Below are 23,745 nucleotides of genomic sequence, written 5' to 3'. Positions count from 1 at the left end.
TATATCCAGTGCTCTGCATAGCAGTGCATTTAGGGTAGGAAAACCTGCTAAGTATTCATAGAAGGGTACATAAATCATAGAGGATTTAAATGAAGATGATCGGAAGTATTACACTGAGTGTCATCTTTAAAGCAAACAACGAAGAGATCTTACTCCACACAGAATTGGGGAAATAAAGAGAAATAGTCCTAATTTGAGAAGGTACAGAACATGCTGGAACAACCTAACACAATGAAACAAACAAAAAAAAAATTAGGCTAAACACTGAAAATTAACTATAAAATCAGTTGGGCCTCTCAGAGGAGGCAGATGAAGCCTCAAGATCAGCAGCTATGCAGGAGCCAGTAAGGTAAGACACCACAGGATATGAACACAAAGCATGGTCCCACAAATGTAAGTGACCCTTCTGCAGATCACCCAGGCTGATGTTGTATTTTTCCCTACCCATTGATAAACCAAGCCTGCTTCTGTTGAAGTCAATGGGAATTTTGCCACCAACTTCCAAGGGAATAGCAGCCCCTGGATTTGGCTGTGTACAATTTCAATTAAAAAGTCTATGAATCACATCATTTTGCTCTTGGCAGCTGAAAGACAAAGACAGTGGGATAGGAAAAAAAACAGCTCAAGCAAATGGAAATATTTTTTCTATTGGACTCTTTTTTAAAGGAAGATACTGAGTATAACTTTTTTTTCCTCCTGTTCTGTTGCTAATGACTGCTTGGTCTGATTCAAGTACATTGCTAACATCTTGACTACTTTTCACCATCGATGAGTTTGACTCTGAGAGATTTATCCAGCATGAATAAAACTCATTCCTATACAAAAAAAATGTTTTCTGGTTCAGGGATCATTCAAGTCCTCACTTTGCTTAATTATGACAATTAATTTAGGTTCAGAGTAATGGAATATCCTTGCAAACAGGGCACTGGAAAACCTCCCAAAAGTACCTGTGAGCTCCAGTGGTGGCATTAGAGCCAACTAATTGTTCAGGATCGAAGACCTCTGCTTGCTGCACTCATACTTCCTCAGTGTCACCATCACCCAGCTGGGTCACAACATATCTTTGTACGTGCATGATTGCTTTATAGGTTCATATTAAAACAAAGCCATCTTATTAATGCAACTGCAATTACATAAATAACATCCACGTGAAATATTTTCTGAAAGAATGAGAGGACAGACAATAGTGCCAGCAGATAAAGACTGTCATTCAGACAGCCTTTGCTCATCTCCAGATTTCCTAAATACCCACAGACCAGTCATTAGGAAGGTGTCAACAAAAGGCAGTATGCAGTGCATTCCCTTTTTCGTTCACTCGGAAAGCAAGAAAAAAATTCAAGTTAGTTGTCCTGCATCCCAAACCAGATTCTCAACGCATTTTGGTGCTCAGCTTGTACAAATTTCAGTGGGATTTAAGCGCACAAAGTAGGAAGCATTTTCAAGAATCCTGATTTCCATTCCCTCTCTGTAGAACATTTCCAATGTTTTGCACTGTCTGTTTCAACCTCTAAGACTATTAGACTACTTTCATCATTTGAGCATATGCACTGCCTGGCACAGCAAGGCTTTTGCCCCTGCAAATGTTCTGTAAGCATTTTAAAATATGTAACTTTTTAGTAAAAACAGAATACATATTCTTACTATAAACCAAGAACAACTTTGAAATAAAACTTCCCTATGCCTTTAGTTGCAGTAACTCACTAGCTTCAGATAACTACCACCAAATTACTCCCCTGTGTAGTCAGGACAGTTGTAAGAGTTGCCTCAAACATAATTAATAATCATAATCAACAATCTGTTTCCATTATAACCATAATCCTTCAATACTGCATGGAGCAGGGTTCAGAAGCTTTGCAAGCCAAGACATTTTTTTTAGTGATTTATACAGTGAAGTAGAATTTCCTTAACTCACCTGCAAAAGCTGAAGCATTTTTGTGATTATAGTTCATTTTCAAAAGTTTCCGTTCATATAAGGGTTTTTTATTAGAAAAAGAAGCACATTAAAGGGATCCATGTATATGTGCCTGCTACACATATCTTTGACAGGTCTGACAGTGTGCCACTTGGAAGAACAAATTTGATTTTATTTGAAACAGACTGCTAGCTACATGCAACTGTTTTGACTGTAAAATGTGTTGTTTCACTATGAATAGAATATAGGAAAGGAAAATATTGATTACACATGCAGAGTTTTTCCCTCTAATAACATTACCACACACATTTGCTTTTATTATAGAACACAACAGCAGTCTGTTCATTTTCATTAGCAATGCCACATTCTAACAGCTATTAAAATCACTTTTCAGAATCAAAATAGAGCAAACAAATGCATAAATAAATAAATACACAACTCAACAATGACGTAAATCCTTCTCATACCGTTATATTCTATTAACTTCCTTAGTCCAAACACACTAAAATAAGAGAGTGGCAAAGATTTTCACATCCCGTTACCCACTCTCTGAGTCACGCTGTTCCTTGTTAACAGAAAAGAGCTTCAAACTAATCGAGAACACATATCAGAGAATATTTCATTTGGAATAAAAAGAGAAATAGTTACCAATGTCAAGAAATTGCAACTGCTAACAAGTGTCCACAATTTGCAGACAAAAAGCAGACCAAACAGCAACACAAGTCTGTAAATTAAAAATGAAAGAAAAGGTTCAAACATTGTGCAGAGTTAAGTACCTCTACATTTAAAATAAAATGTGTAGAATGGGAGGAAGAAACTATCAGAAGCAGCAACTAGGGAAGAAAAATTATTACAGTGTACATAAGATACCAGTTAGATGAATAGCATGGCCTTCTTCCATCTTGGAAGGCTGTTATGCTACTAAAAGGCAGTAGTAAAAGATCAGAACACTGTTAATCAGCATGAAAGGAGAAGATCAGCCAAGAACAGCAAAAAATAAATATATTTTTAATGGCTATTAAAAAATCACAGGTTTTCTGGCCAAGCAGGGAGTCTGAGATGTCTGGTTACTTCACTTCAGCAGGATACACAAATTGAATTTACCCTTTGGTGCTTACACCAAAGAGGCCACCTTCAGCAGCACCTGAAGTGTGCAGAAGCAGAAGCTGGCTTTGCCTGCTCTCCTAAAGTTGACTTTAGTCAACAGCTTTGTCTGTGCATACAGTGCAGCAGTAAAAACGCTGAGAAGCTGTGGCATTGAATCAATGTTAAGCCCACAAAGCCTAAATTCCACCTCATTTTAATATATTAAGTAGTATTTCTCACAATATATGGAATTTCCTTCTTAATCCTCGTGCAGAAAATACCATGCCTTTAGGTTTCCAGCTGGGGAAGGGCCTTTGGATGCTCTAAGGCAGTAGAAAACACTGGAAACATTAACTGCAGAGACATTTTCTCAGGATGTTATTTCAGCATGTTCCAGACACAGCCTCATGGGAAGGACAAGGAAAATACTTGTTATACCACAAGAAGCTTGAATGAACTTGAGCAGCAAAGAATAGGGCCTTGTGGAAAGGTCTGCAAAGGACGAGTTCAGTCTAAAGCAGAGGCCCCTCTATCCAAAAAAACAAATATGCTCTAGACTGGTCTCAGAATCATAGAATCATAAAATATCCTAAGCTGAAAGTGGGAAGAGAGTCAAGCCCAACTCCTGGCTCCACAGGACCACCAAAATTAACCACTATGTCTAAGAGCATTGTCTAAATGCTTCTAGAACTCCATCAGCTCAGGGCCTTAATCACTGCACTGAGAATTCCCTTCCAGCATCTGACTACACTCTGGTGAAGAACATTTTCTTAAGACTGTCTATAGGTCAATAGATAAACATCAAGAAAAGCAGTGCATTGTTGCTTCAGTGACTGCAGAGCTCTCAGAACAATGATGTACCATCTGAGAAACAGGACACAGTCATCCCTCCAACAGAGCATGAAATGTATTACCTAAATCTTGCCCTTGTAGAGGAAGATACTGGAGCTCTAACATCCTCTGTTCAAGCCTCTCTCCGAGTGAACCTTCAATCCAGCCTCAGACCCAAACACAATCTCCTAAATGTTTTTGGCAGAAGGGCATTCAAAGAGATGTGACTTTTAGCTCAAAGCTACTGGGAGTTGTTTACATAGTAAAGAGCCCTGTTCTGCATATTGGGAGTTTCCTCACTCAATTCCTAGTGCAAAGTGGATCTGTCTTTCACGGGAGATTTTATTTATCTGAAGAAGTAGAAATAAAGGGCTTATTTCAAAGGAACAGTCAGAAAAATAATAAAAATAAAACACGCATTACACCACATGTCAACTATTACTACTATGGAACTTACTGCTGTACATAGGACACTATCCACATGACTGCACAGAGCTGATTGTGCCATGCTCTAGGAAAACCAACAACTGAAGAATAAAAGGCTTCTAAACATGATGCGCCTAGTGAATCACGTGTCAACAAACTATCTCACCCTCAAATCATTCAACACGCAATTTCAAATCCAATATGTATTTCCTAATCACAGAGCATCTGGGACTAGAAGTAATGCTATTCATAGATATCTCAAACTGCAAGCAATTCTTTTAATGCTTAACTGTTTTCTGAAATATAAAATAACACTCAGATTGGTATTTATGTTAAAAATGCCCCTAATCTTTTTAATTTAATCTTCTGCTATTTGTTAATGTTGCTTTGGCTCCTGTTTAAACAACTGTGGAAAATACACATGAATTTACCTTTCAACAAGATGACTTTTTTCCCCACCGAATGAAATCCTCCCTCCTAGTCTCAAGTTTTCTTGGAAGGAACTACACTTTTCTTCCATGATTTTGTTTGTTTGTTTTAAGTACTGAGATCTTTAAGTTACCTACTATTCCTTAAATGGCAGGGAAAAAGGAAGAAGTATCCCTATAAGCATCTTATGTTTTGGCTATTCAATCTTTAAAAGATTATATAATTCTGTGATCTTCATAAGTAATATATATTTTCACTCACACTAATTGCTGAGACCACTTAGGATTTTAAAAGTGAAAGAAAACACTAAACCCTGAATGCCACAAATTAAGCATTGTCAGAACTGCAAAGTATAGGCCCACAAGTTTGAGTTCAGAAGCTAGAGCTTTAATTTTCAAATTCATGGGTCTTAAATTTAACAGTGCTCTTAAAATGGTCCCATCAAACATTAAAATGAATTACCTTGCCTTCTACCTTAAATTAGCATAAATCACACATAAAACTTTCTCACCTAAAAAAATAAATGCATCTGCATAACATGATAACGTGATGGAGAGTACAATAACAATAGCAGGGTGGCAAAGCCCTAGGCTACAGCAAAAGAGGACAAGCCCAAATAAAGCAGCCATACGTACAGAAATGAAGAAAAATTGCTTACCTCCAGGAGGCTTCAGGTAGGCAGGGATCTCCATCAAGAAGCTCCTACCTCCCCTGCCAACCCTTAAGTGAGGTCTGGGAAGGGGTGGGTCTATCTCCACCCCTTCTGGATGCTCAGGTACATTCCTGCACCTGAGCTTCCCTAGGTTGGCCCTGCCTTCTCACCAGGTGCTCAGTTGCTGCTTCAAGCCCTGACTTTGCATTTCCACTACACTGTGCCATGTTAAATCACAGTAAGTTTTCTGACTCAGGCATTTCAATAATTTTTGTTAGATGTAATGAAGCCTACAAGGACCTGCTACTTTTAATATCACTTACATTCACAGAATCAGCAACAGGCCACTTTTCAGATTCAGCTTTGTTTAATTCTCAAAGCTAGTCCTATCCAAGCCACCATATTCAATGTATGAGATTACAGATATTTGGGAAGTGGCTTTTACCACCTCTTTTCTGAGAATTCATGCAGACCAGGATTTTTAATAGCATCACAAGACCTGTGCTTTTACTCCTGATCGCAATCAAAACAGCAAAGAATTTTCAGAAGTGCTCAGGCATCATTCTGCCATATTCGGTTTCAACTCTGTAAACAAGCTGCATCTTGCAGACAAAAGCATGTAAGTCACTGCAAATCAATTCATCTAACTATGGCTTCTATCACCGGAGTCCAGTACATAATAAAAGAAAATAGCTTATCTGAATTGTTAAAGATGACATAATGCAAAATCTTACCACTTCATGTGTGCTCAGGGTCCCCTCATCCATCCTCTGCAGGATGATGGCAAAGATTTCACATCCTCCTTCACTCCGCGGTCACCTGCAATTTTGAAAAGCTATTGTAGGACAGAACCTCTTTGAATGGAGATAAGTTTAGGAATCCTGATTATGTAAGGTTGTTGAAAAATATTCATCCAACGAGTGGTGGAGAAGTGACAGAAAAATTAGATATTGTAACTCTTCTCTAGGGTTTTTGGTGTTGTTTTTTTTTTTAATAGCAAAAAGCTATAAAGGGTCTAACAGCACACATAGAAGCGCACACAACCAAGCTGAACCTATAAACTCAAAAAGAAAAAACACTTGTGGATAATTGGAGACAGGAGAAAATAGGAGCTCCAATCTGCCACCAATGAAATGAAAAAGCATTTTCTCTGCTTTTTCAGTTTTCCATATTTGCCATCTAAAAACTAGACAAGATTTCAAAGCTTTTACTTCAGGTGAAAAAGGATGGAATCACAGAATCACAGAATCACAGAATCACCCGGGTTGGAAGGGACCTCAAGGATCATGTAGTTCCAACCCCCCTGCCTAGCAGGGCCACCAAACGTACACATTCAGACCAGATTGCCCAGGACCCCGTCCAACCTGGCCTTGAACACGTCCAAGGACGGGGCATCCATAACCTCTCTGGGCAGCCCGTTCCAGGGCCTAACCACTCTCCTTGTGAAGAAACATGATGGAACATTTTTTAGAAGATGGTACATCCTATGAGAAGATTCTACAATCTTGCTGTTCTGCTGATGTAACGACTTTCACTCAAATTGTCCGAATTATTTGACTCAAAAAATTACAGTCAACTTTACAACCCCATTAGTAAAGTGCATAGTCAGGATCGTTTACAGTAGTTCAGAACTGAATCCTCTGTTGTCTCTGGGTATGTCTTCTGCAGTAAACAATTTCCCAATCTTTTTATTAACTTGAAAGTGTTAGGGTATTTTTCTCTCTATTAATGAGTTTGGCTTTGTTAGATGGATCTTAAGTTTCAAAAGATTATACCATTTTGAATTACTAAAGCAATAAAATCAAAAAGGTTTTTGTAAATTAAAAAAAATAAATCTTAATGTTTGCCAGAGCTGTATAGTTATAAAGAAGTAGTCAGAAATAGCATAATAACAATAATAGTAATAATAAATAGCTGAGGCAGATTATTACCGGGAAATAGGGAAAATTATTTTTCCAACTGCACAATGACTTAATAAAAATATGTATTTTACGCCATGTAAGCTACCATGCCACTGTTTTTACTTGTAAAAACAATCTCCTTTTATCTCTCCAGGCTGTGGAACATCTGGTAAGCAGCTTCCACTCTGCATTCTTTGTTGCCCACTAAAACTTGAAGACTTGAGGAAAACCTATTACCCAACTTGCCCCTAAAAAATAAATATTTTAAGAGATCCACCAGAAAGTTTGATGATAATTCATTTATTTATGGACATGCTATTAACTTTATAGCTCAAGCCAGTTCTGCCTCAAATGTTCTACATGTGATTTTGGGAAACCTGTTTTTCATGGCAGAGAGGAAGGCTAACCCTTCTCAGAAGGAACGCTTTAACATCTTTTGGGACCGCAGCTCTACAGTGCAACTCAATCAAATGCAGTAAGCAGACCTGAAGACTGGATTTCTTGAAAATACTTCCAAAGCTGCTGTCTTCAGAGGGCATTTTTCTCACAAGTATCTTCTTACTACCTTCTTTTTTTTAACCCTTTCTCACTGGAAAAAATCAACATTCAAACTCTAAAGCTACTCCTCTCTGGACCCTCAGGACAGTTGTCCTCTTCCCCGTGGCCTTGTAAGTGATGCTTCATTTCTCTCTTCACTGATCATATCTACATGCAACACCAAGAGAACGGGGGGTAGGGAGGGCATGCAACCCCTCCTGCAGGTCACATTCACAGGGTCTCCCTTGGAGCTTAGTTTGATATTAATAAGAAATGGAGGCCACTGGAGTGAAAAATATTCCCCAGCCTGTTCTAAGTAAACCCAACCAAAGGGGACTTGCAAAGGCCCATACAAGGGTTTTTCTTCCTCCATAAGCTTTTAGGGCTGGGTCTGGCTCTGCACCAGGGCAAATTTTTAGCAACTGACAAAAACTTAGTCCTGACAAAAACTTGTACAATGGTAGTTGTTCTGTTTGGGAAATATCTGAATTGCTAACCATAGTTTTGTTTTGGGAGCCTGAATAGGGTAGGCCAAGTAATAGCATGGTCCTAAGTATGAAAAGCAATGGAGTTACATAATTTTTAGACAAGGCAAAAGATCACTGAAGTATGAGTCTGAAAAGGTTTGCTTCAAATTAGATTTGAAAACACATGCATAGGACCTAAGCTGAGCTCTTATGGCTCACATGATTTGTTATACTGGAACTTCCCGCCCCAGCTTTGTTTAATATTACCCAGATGTGCAGTACTGCAGAGACCCAGACATAAGGCATGCACATTTACTCTTCCACCCCAGCTCTGCAAACCAACCAACAGGTGGGAGCACTGCAGAGCAATGTATTTTGGTTATACTAAAGGAAGTCTGGGAAAGAGATGGTCTGGGTCAAGTGGAAGATACAAGGCAAAGGAAAGAAATTTTATCTGTTTTAACAAGTAAGTGGTGAGATTTTCTGAAGGGAGTCCATAATGTCAAAGGGAAGGCACAACTCTCTCTTATGATCTCCCTCCATTCCCCTACTCTTGACTTGACTGCCTCTTCCTTCCTAACTTTGAAGAGGAGAAATAAGACGATCCTTCTCTCTTCTCATGAAACAAAATTCTCCTTTTTGCTCCTGTCCTGAACTGTGGATGAGAAGAGCAAACAAACCCACAACATCTCTTCTCTGGAGCACACAGGCAGTGTAAGGAGGCACTGCTGGCTTGGGTTTCATTGTTTAACTTTAAGAGTACTTTTTTGTCCTTTGCTTTTAGCCTGTTTCTTTTTAAGAGAACATACTGGATAAAAGTCATTGCTCAAGGCAAAAAAGACACTGGGCTTTGAGTTTCATTTAATGTCTTAGTCTAAGCTGACTTGTGGTGTAACTGTAATTGTGCCAGCTATCTGGTTAAGTGTGCAGCTTGCTCCAGTTCTGGGGCTGTTTCTCCTCCAAACAACTTGTAGTTGCACAGAAATGATACAGGTCTTAGCACTCAGAGTAAAGGGGGAAAAATATTATTGATAGGTCAAACGTTTTACTATATAAAGTGTGGAGTTTATTATTCTGTGAATGTTGTTTTCAAAAAGCTTTCCTTTGCATTATGCCTTCAGAATGGTCCACTGAAATCTATATATGAATTAAAAAAAAAAAAATCAGCAGAGGTTGCTGGCAGCAGAAAAACATAAATATCAACAGTTTATCTGTAGCAAACAAGAAAAACATCAGAAAATGGGATGCAGCTAAATAAATGAAATGAAGCATTAGGTTAAATTTAGCATGCAAGCGTCCCACAAACCTAACAAAAGGATTACTAGTCTGTTAGCATAGCTACTGGGAAAACAGCAGGTCCTCAGGCGGGAGAGAGCTCTCCATAGAGAGCCAGGGTGGAGCTGGCTTCTGAGAGGCACTGATCTCCCTTCCCAGATCTCCAGGAGAGCTGTCTGTGAATGCTGATGGTGGTTTTCAGGCATGTCTCTATTTGCAGGCCCCCTAAAACATTATGCTGAAGAGGCAAAGTGCACGATACTGCCTTAAATTCTACTGCCAGCAGAACTGTTTTTCTTTTCAAAGTAGTCTACAGACAGTTGGGAGGTCAGAATGTGCTGCCTTTGGACCCTGTTTGTGGCAGCAAAGGAGGGGAGGAACTGTGCCAAAGCTAAGAAAGCAGGCATCCATCACAAGCAGAAATGTAGTGTATACCAAGCTTTGCAGAAAGTCCTTAGAGAACTTGCTATACCCTTGCACAAGAAGGTTAGATAGACTACTCTAGGAACTGTATCAGATGCTTTTATTCAGGGAATCACCCTCTTAAGAAAAGCAAGAAAATGATAGAGTCTATCACAGATGCCAGAAAATGCCATACAAGGAGCCTTGTTTTTATAGAACCAGACTTCTTGATGTTTGAGGGCTGAAAAATACTGAAGAAAAAAACAAACAAACAGCCTGAAAACTTCTGTTAAAAGTGTCATAGACAATTCTGTTCTTCTTCAGCTCCTCCTGCAATAGGAGACATCTGATAACCTGTAAGTACATGGAATAACAAAGTACCCAGAAAATACAAGTGATAAATGGTACATTTGGATTCAATGAACCTCCATGAAAGTTCCCATATTTTAAATGAAAGCAGCAACAGCCCTCTTCAAAGAAGAAGTCTGTCTTCAAATGCCCACAAGTATGGTCTGATGAGGAGAGAAGGTTTTGTGATTTCAGGATCAGACCCTTTGGGAATGAATAAAATAAAAGGTTGTGTTGTGCTGATAATATTCGTCTGTACATTTTGGTCTCCATAATGCTCTGGACAAAAAGTATTTAATTTAATTAGGGATGGAACAAGAAGGCCATGTTATGGTTTTGGTTTTGAAGAACTACATTAGTCAAGTTATGATTTGCACAACCCAAATCAGGAATGGTTTAAATCTAGGTTCCATTTTTAGCCAAACCACCAAAGTCCAGAGGGGATGGAGAGCCCAGATAAAAGTTTCTGAGTTTAGTCTCATGTCTATAATGGACAAACCGGAGTGGTTTGGGTTTTGAATTTTGCAAAACCTCATCACTCAGGTTTTGGTTTTGCAGAAACAAAAACAAGTTGGGGGTGGTTTGGATGTTGTTTCATTTTATATGAATCATTAAATTCGAGGGAGAGGGTGGGATTGGATAAAAGCTTTATTTATGCCCCGTCTTCAGATGTAACAGCATTTTAGTGATTTATTCTGTGATTTTTCAGGAGTCAAAGAAAACCAGCCAAAAAAGTAGATTATACAGTCAGTTGAAATCTCATTCTTCCCAGTTGCTAAGCCATTCTGCAAGGTATTAAGGAAACACAGTTGACAGTGACTTTGCAGAGAATTTGTAAGCCGCTGGGACTGTATGGGTCAGATCCATGACTGGCAGAGCTGTCACCACACTTCCAAAGCTATACCAGTTAAGGATCTTCATGACTGAAGAAAATTTCACTGTTGTAATTAAGCATGTAAGTCTCATTTATGAAGTTAGTCCACTAGGACAGAAGTAATTGGAACCTTGAAAAGTTAGAAATTTCGGAATTCAGATGACATTTGAAACAGAGAATTAGTATTCTCTGAACTGAAAGGTTAACATTGTCCAGGATAAGACTTGTGTTGGGAATAATTAGAATAACAACTGATTCACAGTTGGGAAACAAGAATTCTTCAAGAGCTAGGAGCAGAGAAATGGGACACACTGTCCTTTTCCATTTAATCAATGCTATTCATAGTGTAATTCAATCAGAATTTATTATTCTCTCTTTTTCTTGTTTAGACTGTGTTGATTTTTCTCAAATGCAGATTTATATATAAAGCAAGTTGCTGACATTTTCAGAAACCAGTCCTGGTTGCATAACCTGAAACAATCATCTCTCTCCCTTTTTGATCACTCTATTTTCAGCAAATGAAAAAACAAGGTATATATGAAGATGTATATTTAAATAAACATAGATATTGTCAATGATGTTAAGAATTAGTCCCAGGATATAAAATTTAAGTACTCTTTTAATTGGGAGTAGAACAAATGTCAACTGAATATGTATTCTTTACTTAAATCAACTTCATATTGGTTCTGTAGTCAGCAATTACATCTCTGTAGAGTGCTATGGGATGTATGAGTAGGAAGATGATGATGAAGGATAAAGTATTTCCATCATCTTTTTACCCACATTTGACCATCTCTTCTTACTTCATAGGCTGCTCTATCCAAACCCTTCATTCACACACAAGCCCCGCCTCTTCTTTCTCACAAAACCACATTATTTTCTGATTCTAAGATTGGTGATTAATGCACATACTTTGGGGTAGATAGACCTGGAGTAGTGGAGATACCTGTTATCCACAGTTTCCCATCCAATCTCCTCAATACATTCAGGTTTCTGAAATGCCAGGATCCGTAAAGGAGTGCAGATTGGAGACTCCTGTGCTCAATATCATCCATTTTTGGTCATTGATAATGGCCATGCAATTCATTAATCAATTTTATTATAAGTTGTCTTATCCATTATTCTGAATCTCTGCTATTTATACTTTCTTTTCTTCTTTGATTGCTTTGTCTTTTCCTGTTTTAATCTGTTTCACTTCCTCAGCTAACTTCAGACTATGCCCTTTTCCCTCCATCTCTTATCAATCCTCATGTATTTTCTGTCTTTTCCTATACATATGCCTATATCTTGAATATTAGGTGCCCATCCCACCTCTTCACATGCACTTTGTATTATAGTGATCTGGCCTGACTGCAGTTTTAATAGACTGGAAAGCAGCAATGTGGTTATGCATTTTGTACATGCAATCTAGAAATGTGTCTGAAGCAAGAACACAACCTTTTGTCTTTTCTGAGTTCAAAATAACATTTTTTGTTGTGATTGCAAGCTCTACAAATACCTTAGTTTTGCTGCAAAGGCACTCCTGCCATATGTGTACCTAGCCTCTAACATACAGTTTATTAGGCACACTTTAGCCTACAGTTCCTATTGAGGTTGCTTTCAAATACGGAGAGATCCTCAAAGTGCCTTTCTAAATGGGACATTGCCTGCAGTTAAGTCCTTTGTTGTTGTCATCTGCTTTGTGGAAGGAGGTCCAGAGGGAAGGCAGACTAACTTGAAAAAGCTACCCCAGTTATATTGTGGTCATCTTCTGCTACAGCAACTATTCCCTTGTTAAGGAAAAAATGAACTATTTTCTTGGAGATATGTGGCTGCCTTTAGGTCTTCCGACCCTGTATCTTATTCCTTTCCTGACAAACAGAGATTAATAATGGAAATTAAGAGCTAATTTTAATTGAAGAGGGAAGATCTGAACTGAAAGTATCAGAAACTTTCCAAAAATCTTCTCCAAAGAGATTTCCCAGAGAAACAAAACAACATTGGGATGTGAAAACAATAAACTTCCCTCCCATTTACTGTTATGAGTATTGAAGAAACACTCATAAGATAGTGTTCAATCTCAGCGCACAGATAACAACACAAAACCTTTTACTCATGTACATGCTGGGGATATGATATTGGGCTGTCCCATTGAACAAGAAGAGGATGCTGATGAATGTCAGACAATGTACACTGGTAGAAAAGAGGAAGGGGACATAAGCTGGGGGAACCAGCACTTTAAAACATAACATTGTGATACCTTTCTAGGGGAAAAAGAATCTCCTTTGAAATTCCCCAAACAGACTTGACAGAAAAAACACTAACCTGGAGTTTTCCATCTCCTACCTCAACTTCATCCAGGTTTCCAATAGCACTTTAAACTCCTTACTGAGTAAACCCGGGGGTGGAGGAGAGGGGAATGTATAGGCAGCAAAAGTTTCTTTTAACAGATTGTCAAATCAAAACAAACAAACAAAAGAAACAACACCAAAAACATACAGATCAGGGGAGCAGCTCAAGGTTGTCTGAGACCAGAAATAAATCCCAGGTTTCAGGACTCTCCCTCTGTACCCTAAACACAACTTTACATTTCCAGGACTTACGTTGAAACAATGGGAAGATAACAGTGGCAGAAGGGCTCTGCATTTCCCCAGATCTACTCAAAATGATTTTGCTATCATTGTAGGAAAGAGTTACACATGAGATATATGTTGGGGAAAAAAAGTCAAGCAGATCTTTAACATGAAGGAGTGTTAGTTCGGCTGATTTTGCCACAAAAGATTGTGGGAATTATTTTTCTGTGTTTAACTAAGGAAATGAAATGCAAACAAGCCTCCTTTATAACTCAGTTGAGATTTTTGAGCACTGAGAACTCAAAAATTTCATTACTAACATTCCCACAGCAACTGTAACTTGTCCATACCACAAATGCATATGGCACCATAAAAACCAACACTCCAGACAGTAATAGCATAAAACTCTGAACAATGCTTTTACACTGTGGTGTTTATTGAAGAAAGTAAAATGCTGATTTCCATCATACATGTTGTTGCAAAATATCAGCCAAAAGGCTGAACTTACTTTGGATGTGTTTCTCTTAACTGTTAAGGCACTCTCTTAACTTCTTGGGAGAAGTTCCTTTAATCTCTGCATTGTCTTAGAGTCCTCCCCACCTTCATCTGTGATGGACAGATGGACACAGTGTTCCTTGTCTCTTGCTACCATAGCCTATGAGATAAGAACAGATGCATCTCTGTTTGCATGCATGGGAGGATGTAAAATGCTAGTAGTTCAACCCCAGGGGTTTATCACTGATCGGATTTCACAGGAACACATCAGTGTAGGGCAAAAAACAAGCCAAAAAAGCTGCCATCAGACATGTTGTCTGACTCTTCTGTCATACCAGCAGATCACAGAATCACAGAATCACAGGATGGCCAGGGTTGGAAGGGACCTCAAGGATTATGAATCTCCAACCCTCCTGCAACATGCAGGGCCACCAACCTCCACATTTAACACTAAACCAGGCTGCCCAGGCTCCATCCAATCTGGCCTTGAACACTTCTAGGGACAGGGCATCCACAACCTCTCTGGGCAGCCTGTTCCAGCACCTCACCACTCTCTCTGAGATCTGAGGTATGTGAGGAAAAGTTTGTTCATGTGTCCACAAAGTTATTCTTAGGCACAAGTCTTTGTGCATCTCCATTAAAAATGTACTAATAAAGCTTCTGTGAAACATATAGTGTGAAATGAATGAGTTGTTGTGATACCACCTTCCTGCTTTTGTGGTAGCAGCTGAGCTGATGGAAGCCCACTGAGCCAACAAAAAGTTGACTTTGTTTTCGTTCAAGAAGCACCATCTGGCATCCACAGCTGGAGAGCTGCTGCAAAGTTCGTCTTGGTCACCGTCTGCCATCAGCCACAAAAGGTGTTCTGATGGCTATCTGCTTTAGTCAAGCCTGGAAAGCTGCAGGTCTGAGAAGTGTGAACAGTGCAGATGTACTGACCAGCTTTAGAGGAAGGCTCCTACTGGAGCAGGACAGCACACAACTCACAGTAATCGGGAATCTTGGTCTTCCTGCATCTGTGTTCCGAACTTTTTTTACCTCATCCATTCCAAAACATCTCTGCTCCCTTTTGTTCTTCTGCTCCTTTCAGCCCTGCTCCCACAGTGGGTGCACTGAGCATATGGCTGTCCCTCCTCCTCCACCAGTGGTTCCCACCATCTAAAAGAGCGGATTGTCAACAACCACACAAAGCAAATTGGAAAGCCCTGTCCTACTTATGGAGCCTGCTGCTGGGGAAGGGGCTGTGGACAGGCAGCAGGACACTGCATAGACCTAAGCATGTCATGGGGGCAAGGGATTCAAAGGGAAGCTGAGGATGTTGGCTGGGGAGCAAGTGGAAAGACCAAAAATATGGGAGACTTCAGCTTGAACTGCATTTTTGGCAGTTCTGGGACTGTTGTTGGCTCACAGTGCAGTACATGACTGGCACAAATAGCTATTTGGAGGAATGAGAGAAAAGGAACACTGTATATTTCACATACAATTTGACCCACCATAATCAAATTTGTTAATAATAACCAACAAATATTTGAGCAGTAATGAGATGATACAGAACATGTTCTTTGGAAATTTCTAGACAGCATCAAAACTCTCATGCTGAGTTCTGTAAAACACCATCCTTTTAAGGAGGAAAGGAGTCATTTGAAACACAACCTTCTCATCCTCCATCAGTCAGATGCAAATGATGGATTTAGCTAAATCCAAAATAAATAGAAGTAAGAAAGGAATTAAGAATAAACAGGTAGAAGAACATGAATACATCAAAGCAGTAGAGTAATGGCAGCAGAGGATGTATCACCAGTAAAGGGGAGCTGAACAGGGAAAATGTTTCAGGCAAAGATGAAGAAGGAGAGAAATATGTGGGAGAGAAACAGAAAAGCAGAGCTGTAGACAGGCTCCTAGGAGTCTAGGAGTTTTCTCAAGAAACAGGTGTAATTTTGTCCAGTTTTTGCATTACACAGGCACAACACAGCTGCTCATATTGAGGAAGTTTAGTTAGCTTTGGCCATGAAGCACTGTTATGCAGACCCACATGGCTGAGTCTGCCATACATGGCATGGAGTAGGCAGAAGACCTTGGGTCCAAAAGTGCATCTGTGAACAGAGACCTAGCAGGAATACGGGAAAAGTTTAAGACAAGTCCACAACAGCCAAATGAGGATTTTAAGTGGTGATGGAGGAGAGCTGGGTATAGGCCTCTCTCATGTCCAGTAAGACGCGCTGTGTCTCTATCTGCACTTCAGTAATGAGCTGAGTGGGAGTCACTCATGGAGACTAAGTATAAACCACCAGGCAGTGGACCTGTCATAATCACTTTTTATGCTACTTTTTAGGGAAAATCTGAAATCTTACACAAAGTATTTTCCATACATGAACAAAATAGATGCAAGACACAGGGCTCAGCATGGCAACCAGCACGCGGCCCTTCCCAAAGAGGTGCCATCCTGCAACTGGTCCCACAGCCGCCATGTGTGTCTGTCAGCACAGCACTGCTCCCTGAGCAGCATATTTCATGGATCTCACTGCTGTCAGTGCATCACGAGGACTTTGTTTATATACACCCCCACACATGTAATGCAGAGCTTACTGGAGCTGCGTGCAGCATAGCCTCTGCTTTGACCATTTGCTGTCACTGGCTTTGATCGTAACACAAGATTTTTGTTGAAGTTTTGCTGCATACAAAGCTTTGGGGCAGTTTGGTAAGGAGGAAGCAGTCAGATGCTAGCTGAACAAACAAACAAACAAGCAAATAGTACACAATCATGTGGTTCTATTCTGGCTTCTGTATGCAGCATTTAATGATAACCACACTGAGGCTGACCTTGAAGTGTTCAGCTGCAGATTCCCCTCTCTCTAGTTGTTCTGTGCTCCTCCAGATCAGTCTCCTGGCCCTCTTTTCCCACCTTCACATTCTCCTACAAGAATCCCCAACTGGCAATTCTGCATTTGAAATATCAGCTCTGCCTTTTTTATCTGCCGTGTTGCAGCATAAAGTGTCTCTGCCACAAAGGAGTTTCAAGCAGGATTGGAGCCCTGATGCAAGTTAGACTCATCTCTTCTTGTTGGTTGTTTTTAAAGAGAACCAAGGAGATGCTGATCCTGCAGATGGTGTCTCTGGGCCTGGCTGGATCTGCTCAGGGTGCATGGGAGGCACATAGCTGGCCACAGATGAGTCCCAGCACCAACCTGACAGGAAAAGCCCTGGCAAGAGAGGGAAGCTGAGGTCTATCTCTCTGAGTTCATGTGCTCATAATATTAGCTTTGGCATGTATCTTTGTTGCATTCAAGTCATAGTCAGAAGTCAGTTGGCTTGTTACAGAGGAAGATGTGCAGGTAAAGGCGAAGGTCTGCCTCTGCTGATTGTCTGTGCGGTGCGCAGGCTGCCAACATGTTGTCTCCTCTCCGAGGCTGGCTTTTTGTACAATAATGTACTTAAAAGTCTCTAAAGCTCCACTTGCACAGAAACAGCAAATTAGATCTATTTAAATCTACTCAGCTGTCTTTATGCCTTCAAATAATTTTGCAGTTGGAACATGCAAAGTTAACAGAGAAATTCTGTTACCTTTGCGTTTGACATGACATATATGAAAAAAAAAGCAGTGGATTCACAGCTCTGTACAAATTACTGTCTTGAGTTCAGTTCTCAAACTGTCATACTTTGGAAATGAAGAAAGGAGGTTAATGAGAACGTGGAGGTTAGTATGGCCTACACAGGCAGGAGGTGATGCTCTGAGGTGACACTCCACGTGCCAAGAGAGCTGGCCTCCTGCTGGAGGTTCCTGCCTGCACAGAGCTGTATCTCCAACAGAGATGTAGCTTCTGGGTAAAAATCTTGGCATAAAAGGTCGTTCAGCTTACCCATAAAAACTATAGCTCTGTGAAGGGCAGGTCACAGAGAGCATGCTTTCTTTATTCTCCATTTTATTCCTAGCCTTTTTCTGTCTTTCTCAAGCCTGATTGATTTAGATCAGAGTAGTTATTTGGTTTTCAAAAAGAGTTATTGTTCCCATGTGCAGCGATTTTTATACAACCAGCAAAGCTTTGTGATGTTTCCAGCATATGGCTTGAGTGCCTTTCCTTGACAGCTCACTTTGTATTTTGTCCAGAAGTTTGGGCTAGAAGTGGGGAAACACAAGCAGTAATTAGAAACTCCTTTGCTCTCACCTGGCTCTTCTCATTGGCTCCCTGTGTGGCATATGGCACAGGACTAGAACAGTTCTTAGCACCAGCATCTGAGCAGGACTGTATAGATGGATACGCTGTAGGCCATTAAAATGCTCACTCAACAACCTAAACACCTTAAATTTACTGGACATTAATGCTTATTGTCCTGTTTCTAAATTTGGTATGTTCATACTAATCTGCTTAATCCACATCAATTGAGAATCAGTTATTTAAAACTGATGCAAAACTTTGATGTTCATGTTGAATCAGATCATATTCAGTCTCTCTCATTTCAATACAGAATTACATTCAGGATGATTCAGGATGTATATGTGCTTTATAGCATAATCAGGTCTTTCTTACACCATGCAGAATGGCCTAACTTCATTCCAGTTGGGATAGCAATTGATTGAAGCGTTTACTACCAGCCCAACAACATCCAGGTGGAAGGCTCCTTGTGCAACTGTGCAGAATGGCTGTGCACTGCAAGCTTTACAAAACCTACCACTTTCTTGCAGTACGGCAGGTACCTTCAAACAGCATTTCTGGGTAGCTGGCAGACCATGAGCACAATATCCAGCCAAACAATGTGACAAGGAAGGAAGGAATTGCTAAAATCTGATCTATCACCAAAGCTTGTACTGCCAGCAGGACTATAGTAACCTCTGTGAAAGGAAATTCTTCCAGGATGAACTGTCTCTGAGTGAAGTGATTTCTTCTGATGACTTTTACTCACTTAACTCAGAGGCACTCACTTTTTTTCAACTACTGCTATTCTGTTGATGCTGGAGAAAAAAGCAATGTTACGAAAGGTCTGGTCCTTCTTCTCACACAAAAAAATTCAAATGCTGAGAGTTTCAGAAAAATTTGTTATAAAAGCAACCAACAACTCACAGGTTGGCTGCTCTAAAATATCCCAGGTGCTCCTCAAGGTCTCGTTCTTTGGTTCCTTGTCTTGTGCCTGGGCAGATTCAGTCAGAAATGAGGAAGAATTTCCCCTCAGAAAGAGTGGTCAGGCACTGGCACAGGCTGCCCAGGGAGGTGATGGAGTCATCGACCTTGGCGGTGTTCAAGAACCATGTAGGTGTGGCACTTAGGGACATGGCTTGATGGTTTGGCTTGATGACTTCAGAGGTCTTTTCCAGCCTTAACAATTCTATGATTCATGGTATAACGTGATGTAAAGACCATTGCCAGACTGATTATCTGAAGTTGTCTTCAGCAGGTTCTTTAGCTAGTGTGATCCTTTTACAGGCTGCCTACTGTAGTATTCCTAAAATTGCTAGGTTCTCCTTAAATCAGTCAGACATGCTTCACACACAACTGCCAGTTTCTGAGTAAAACTTTCAGAAGTGCCTTTGTTACTAAGCCAGGTTGACTTTGAGTGGTACTTAGAGATCAAACACATGATCAGATTTCTAGAACTTCTCCAGCCTGGAGTAACTGGAGGTTGTACAAAAGCTGAATGGCAGTAAATATCTGTATACGAATGCAATGTAATTCGACCTAATTTAAACCCCTCTTGTTATGAGGTAAGTTCACAGCTGTCACAGACTGAAAGCAGACACACAGAAAGGCACTGCTGTTTAGCTGACACATGGTAACCTGTTATGTGGCGTTAGCTGGGTAGTTGATCACGACTCTTAGGTTTTTAAAGCCCTTTCAAAAATTGAACTTAGGCACGTTAAAAAATTGCAGTTCTCTCTTGCGTGTTGACTGCACAAACTCAGCATTGTATCTTTGGAGCGCTTTTTAGAGAAGTTTGCTTCCAATAAAGATAGTGCTCTAGACAAAATAAACAAATATAGAGAGAGATAAATAAATGAAGCTTTTGAGAATAAAAAGCAACTCTGTCAAAGCTCCTCCTTCCCCTACTTGAAGGGACCACAAGACCTTGAAACTAACAGTGATTTCTGATTACTATGCAGAACACGATTATTCTCAATTAGCAACAGTGAGTACTTGGTAATGGAAAAGTGAATTACCATGTACTCAGATTTATTTTCATGGAGGCTTCTAATAAACTTATCATGTATAATTTCCATAACAAAGTGTGTAATTATTTCTCATTTTTTATTGTGGAGATTTAATATTGAGTAGTTGCCTCAGGTCTACTGCTAAACCACACAGTACAATAAATCTGTTGTTTTGTTTGATTTTAATTCTTAGGCCTAAGAAAAGGACACACTAGCAGAACTTGTTTAAAAAGTGGAAAATTGGCTACATCCCTTTAAGCTCAAAGAAAACATGATTTATAAAACAGGCTTCCCAATGTCTTCATAAGCTTTGTCCATTTTCTGGAAAATCATGTCAATATATCAGCTGCTAATTATTGTTTGAAGGTCAAACTAAAGGTTTCGTTTTTCTTGCCATTGACTTCTATAGGTGAAGACACACTTGGCTTTACGGCTAGGCTTTCTTGAAACTAATTTTCCACTAGTTCTTGTGCTACTGAATGTCAAACATCTCTATCCTTGAAACTCTTGAAACTCTGTCACATCATTCTGAGCAGCTAAATCTAATTGCCACCTCTTTGAAATATTTCTTTGAGCACTTATGTGGCTTTTAAATTTTTGTGTCTGTATTCTTTCATTTACTGCCTCTGGCATTTTTCTTTTTTCTTTCTTTTTCAATTCAAATACCCTTCCGAATCTAAGTGCCTTGTTAGGAACCAGGCTAAAAACAAAAATTGCAATTGAAGTTTCGCAGCTGTGTGCTGACTTCTTCAATGTTCTAGAGAAGGATTTCACCCACCCCATTGGGCTAAGAGAGGGACAGTGGGTGGCTGTGTGAGAGGCAGCAGCGGAATTTGCTTCTTAGATGCAAGAGTCTGCACAGGAATAGATGCAACAGATGACTGGAGAGAGAAAGTGTTGATTGGGCTGATGAGTGGAGTGCAAAGGAGAGAGAAAAAGCAGCTTGAAAAGTCATGGTGGAAGGTTGCCATGTTGCTCCCATCACAGAGCGCAATGTAGCATCTGTTCTGCTACAACTGGACTAATTGGGTAAATTCTCTGTGTAGTTAACAGGGACAAATGGTCACTTCAATTGTATTGTTCACCTTTTCCTAAGGCAGATTTCTCAGAGCAGATCAAATGCTCTCCTACATACCTGATTATTTTCTCTCACATTAATAAAGTAGACTCTGTAGATCTCCAAAGTTAGCTTACATGAATGCACTCTGTACATCTGAGAGAATTACTTCACGTTTTACAAAGTCCATGTGTGCAATATTTCTTGGATTTTTGCTTCTTTCCATTACTTGTTATTTTCCTCACCACTGACCTTTTTCATATTTTAATCACTTTGCCTTTATTGCATGCATGATGCACAACTTCTTTGTTGTCCATTGATTCTCTTTTGCTTTGCTATCAGCAGCAAGGTTTGATGCCAGTTACATCACAAAACATCCACTCTGTCTGAGAAGAAGTTTCTATTTGGTGTAGATGGTGACCTTTGGACCAACGAATCTCATTCTATGTGAGAATTCTTATATGCAAAGCTTGCCTGAAGCATGGTGCTTCAGAAACTGACAGCAACTCTGCATCGTTTCCTGAAGAACTAGTATGCTAGCTGAGGCAATCAAAACAGCAGCAGATTGGCAACAGATGATTTTGTAGCAAAACTGAATTTTAGACAAGACTGTTTGATGGTGCGGAATGGAAAAGAAAATCTGAGTCCATTTTTCTAAGAAAGGAAATCAAATTGTTGAATGTAATCTGGAGAAAACACTAGAATGAGAGAAAGAAAGAGGACTGAATCCGCAAAGAATGAGTGAAGGCACTCTCCTTCCTCGTGCCATCTCTGCCCACAGGCACTCTGAGTGCCCCTTTCCACAGCTCTGAGGAGAGAGAGCCTGGCCTCTACCAGCAGCCATTGTGAAGGGCTGGGAGGAAACTGTGCTACTCTGTTCAGCTGGGAGGGGTTTGCACCCTACTGAGATCCAGAAAAACAAGTGGAAATTGTAGCCATAAGTTTTGAATAAATAAAATAAGAAATAAAACAGTTCTGCAGATCTAAGGAGAAAATAATATTTGATTAAAAGACAAAACATGTATGGGGTAACTTTTTCATTTCCTGTTCATGATGAAGGTATTACTGACATTATTTAAGCTGTGTTGAAGACATATAACGAGAGTCTAAGCAGATATAAATGTTCTTCTGGAATGTTATTTATAGTTCCTTGGTACCAGATGCCAAACGTTAATAAGGTTTATGAGAAACCAGTGGAGACTGTAAATTGTTAGACTTCTAATTTAAATCATGTTGCTGACTCCATTTGTTTCCTACACATTGATCTGACAGTCAGAGATAAATCTGATAAAATTTTCAGTGCTGCAGAGAGATTTGTTTTCTGTCAGTGAGTATCTAACTATTAGAAAGACAAAGAGTGGGGTTATTGGGAGCAAAAACACAGGCAGCAATACACCACACTTGAATACTTATTTTTTATTTATTTAAATGTTACGGTATTTGATAAATTGCTTATGCAGCCATTTAACTGACTCTTCTGGAAAGTGTTTATTTGCAGTCACCTCAATGTCAGCACTGAAATGAGCTGGGACTGAAATTTCATTAAGAAAGCCATATTTCATTATTATGGCCCCAGCATTCATCACTGTGTACATTAAGTACAAAACCCGTAGAATGCTTAAGCAATACTACAGCTATGGCAAAACAATGGGCATGCATGAGCAGACAGGATATTCACTGTTAATATACTGGCCATACCAACAGTTTGGGATCTTGTGGGACAAATGGCAGGAAGAGTATATGGGTCTTAATCTTTGAATTTCCTTTGATTTGACCATTTGAAATTGCAGCCCTAATTTCCTTTAGAGCAAAGAAAACCTCAGAGTACCTGTTCTGTGCCAAACTGAGTTCTTCTGCTGTGAAATCTGAAGAAGGAGGCCAAAAAGGGAGAAAAAAAGTTATGAGGATCTTCCTTAAGATGTCTGCGCTGAACAATTCCCTCTGGACAGAAGGGGGTTTTACTCCAGTTGTGAGTGAAACTACAGGGATAGGTGGATCTTATGGACAGCCTCAAGGACCCAGAAGTCCAGGACAGGAAGTTGTGCCCCCTGCTCAGATCTTGACATCTCCAGCCTCATGTACTCCTGCTAGGGCTTCCTGCCTTCCCCATCTGTTCCCCTCCAAACCTCCTTTGAAAAAGGGCTCCACTGTAGAGAAAGAAGGCAGAAAAAAATCACAATGGAGTGTGTAGGTTGGAGGAAGATGGCTTTGGTCTTTAGAAGATTCAGATTCTGTGCCTTGATCCATCAAAGCATTCTTGAGTGACTGAGCAAATTCAGTGGCTTCCCTGTGCCCTTGTGTTCAGTACTCAAAACAGAAGCCATTCTGATTTCATACCTTATGGCTGAAGGCGCATATCAAT

The 23,745-nt window shown here is 39.9% G+C and overlaps 1 long non-coding RNA gene across 2 annotated transcripts in view; it reads right to left on the bottom strand.

Annotated features, from left to right (window-relative positions):
- The window catches only part of LOC128078121 (uncharacterized), an 82,764-nt gene that overhangs the window by 46,818 nt on the left and 12,201 nt on the right, over window positions 1-23,745 (bottom strand). Inside the window, exons 2-3 of one of the 2 annotated variants that reach the window (XR_008205300.1) lie at window positions 14,201-14,347; window positions 6,071-6,155 (exon numbers count right to left, since the gene is read on the bottom strand). This is a non-coding gene — a long non-coding RNA (uncharacterized LOC128078121). The remainder of the gene's footprint in view (window positions 1-6,070; window positions 6,156-14,200; window positions 14,348-23,745) is intronic. The other variant, XR_008205299.1, reaches the window with a different exon arrangement.

This window comes from Tympanuchus pallidicinctus, unplaced genomic scaffold (assembly GCF_026119805.1).
Source record: "Tympanuchus pallidicinctus isolate F22 unplaced genomic scaffold, pur_lepc_1.0 scaffold1, whole genome shotgun sequence".
NCBI classification, from domain to species: Eukaryota; Metazoa; Chordata; class Aves; order Galliformes; family Phasianidae; genus Tympanuchus; species Tympanuchus pallidicinctus.
This window is presented reverse-complemented; position numbering and strand designations above follow the sequence as displayed.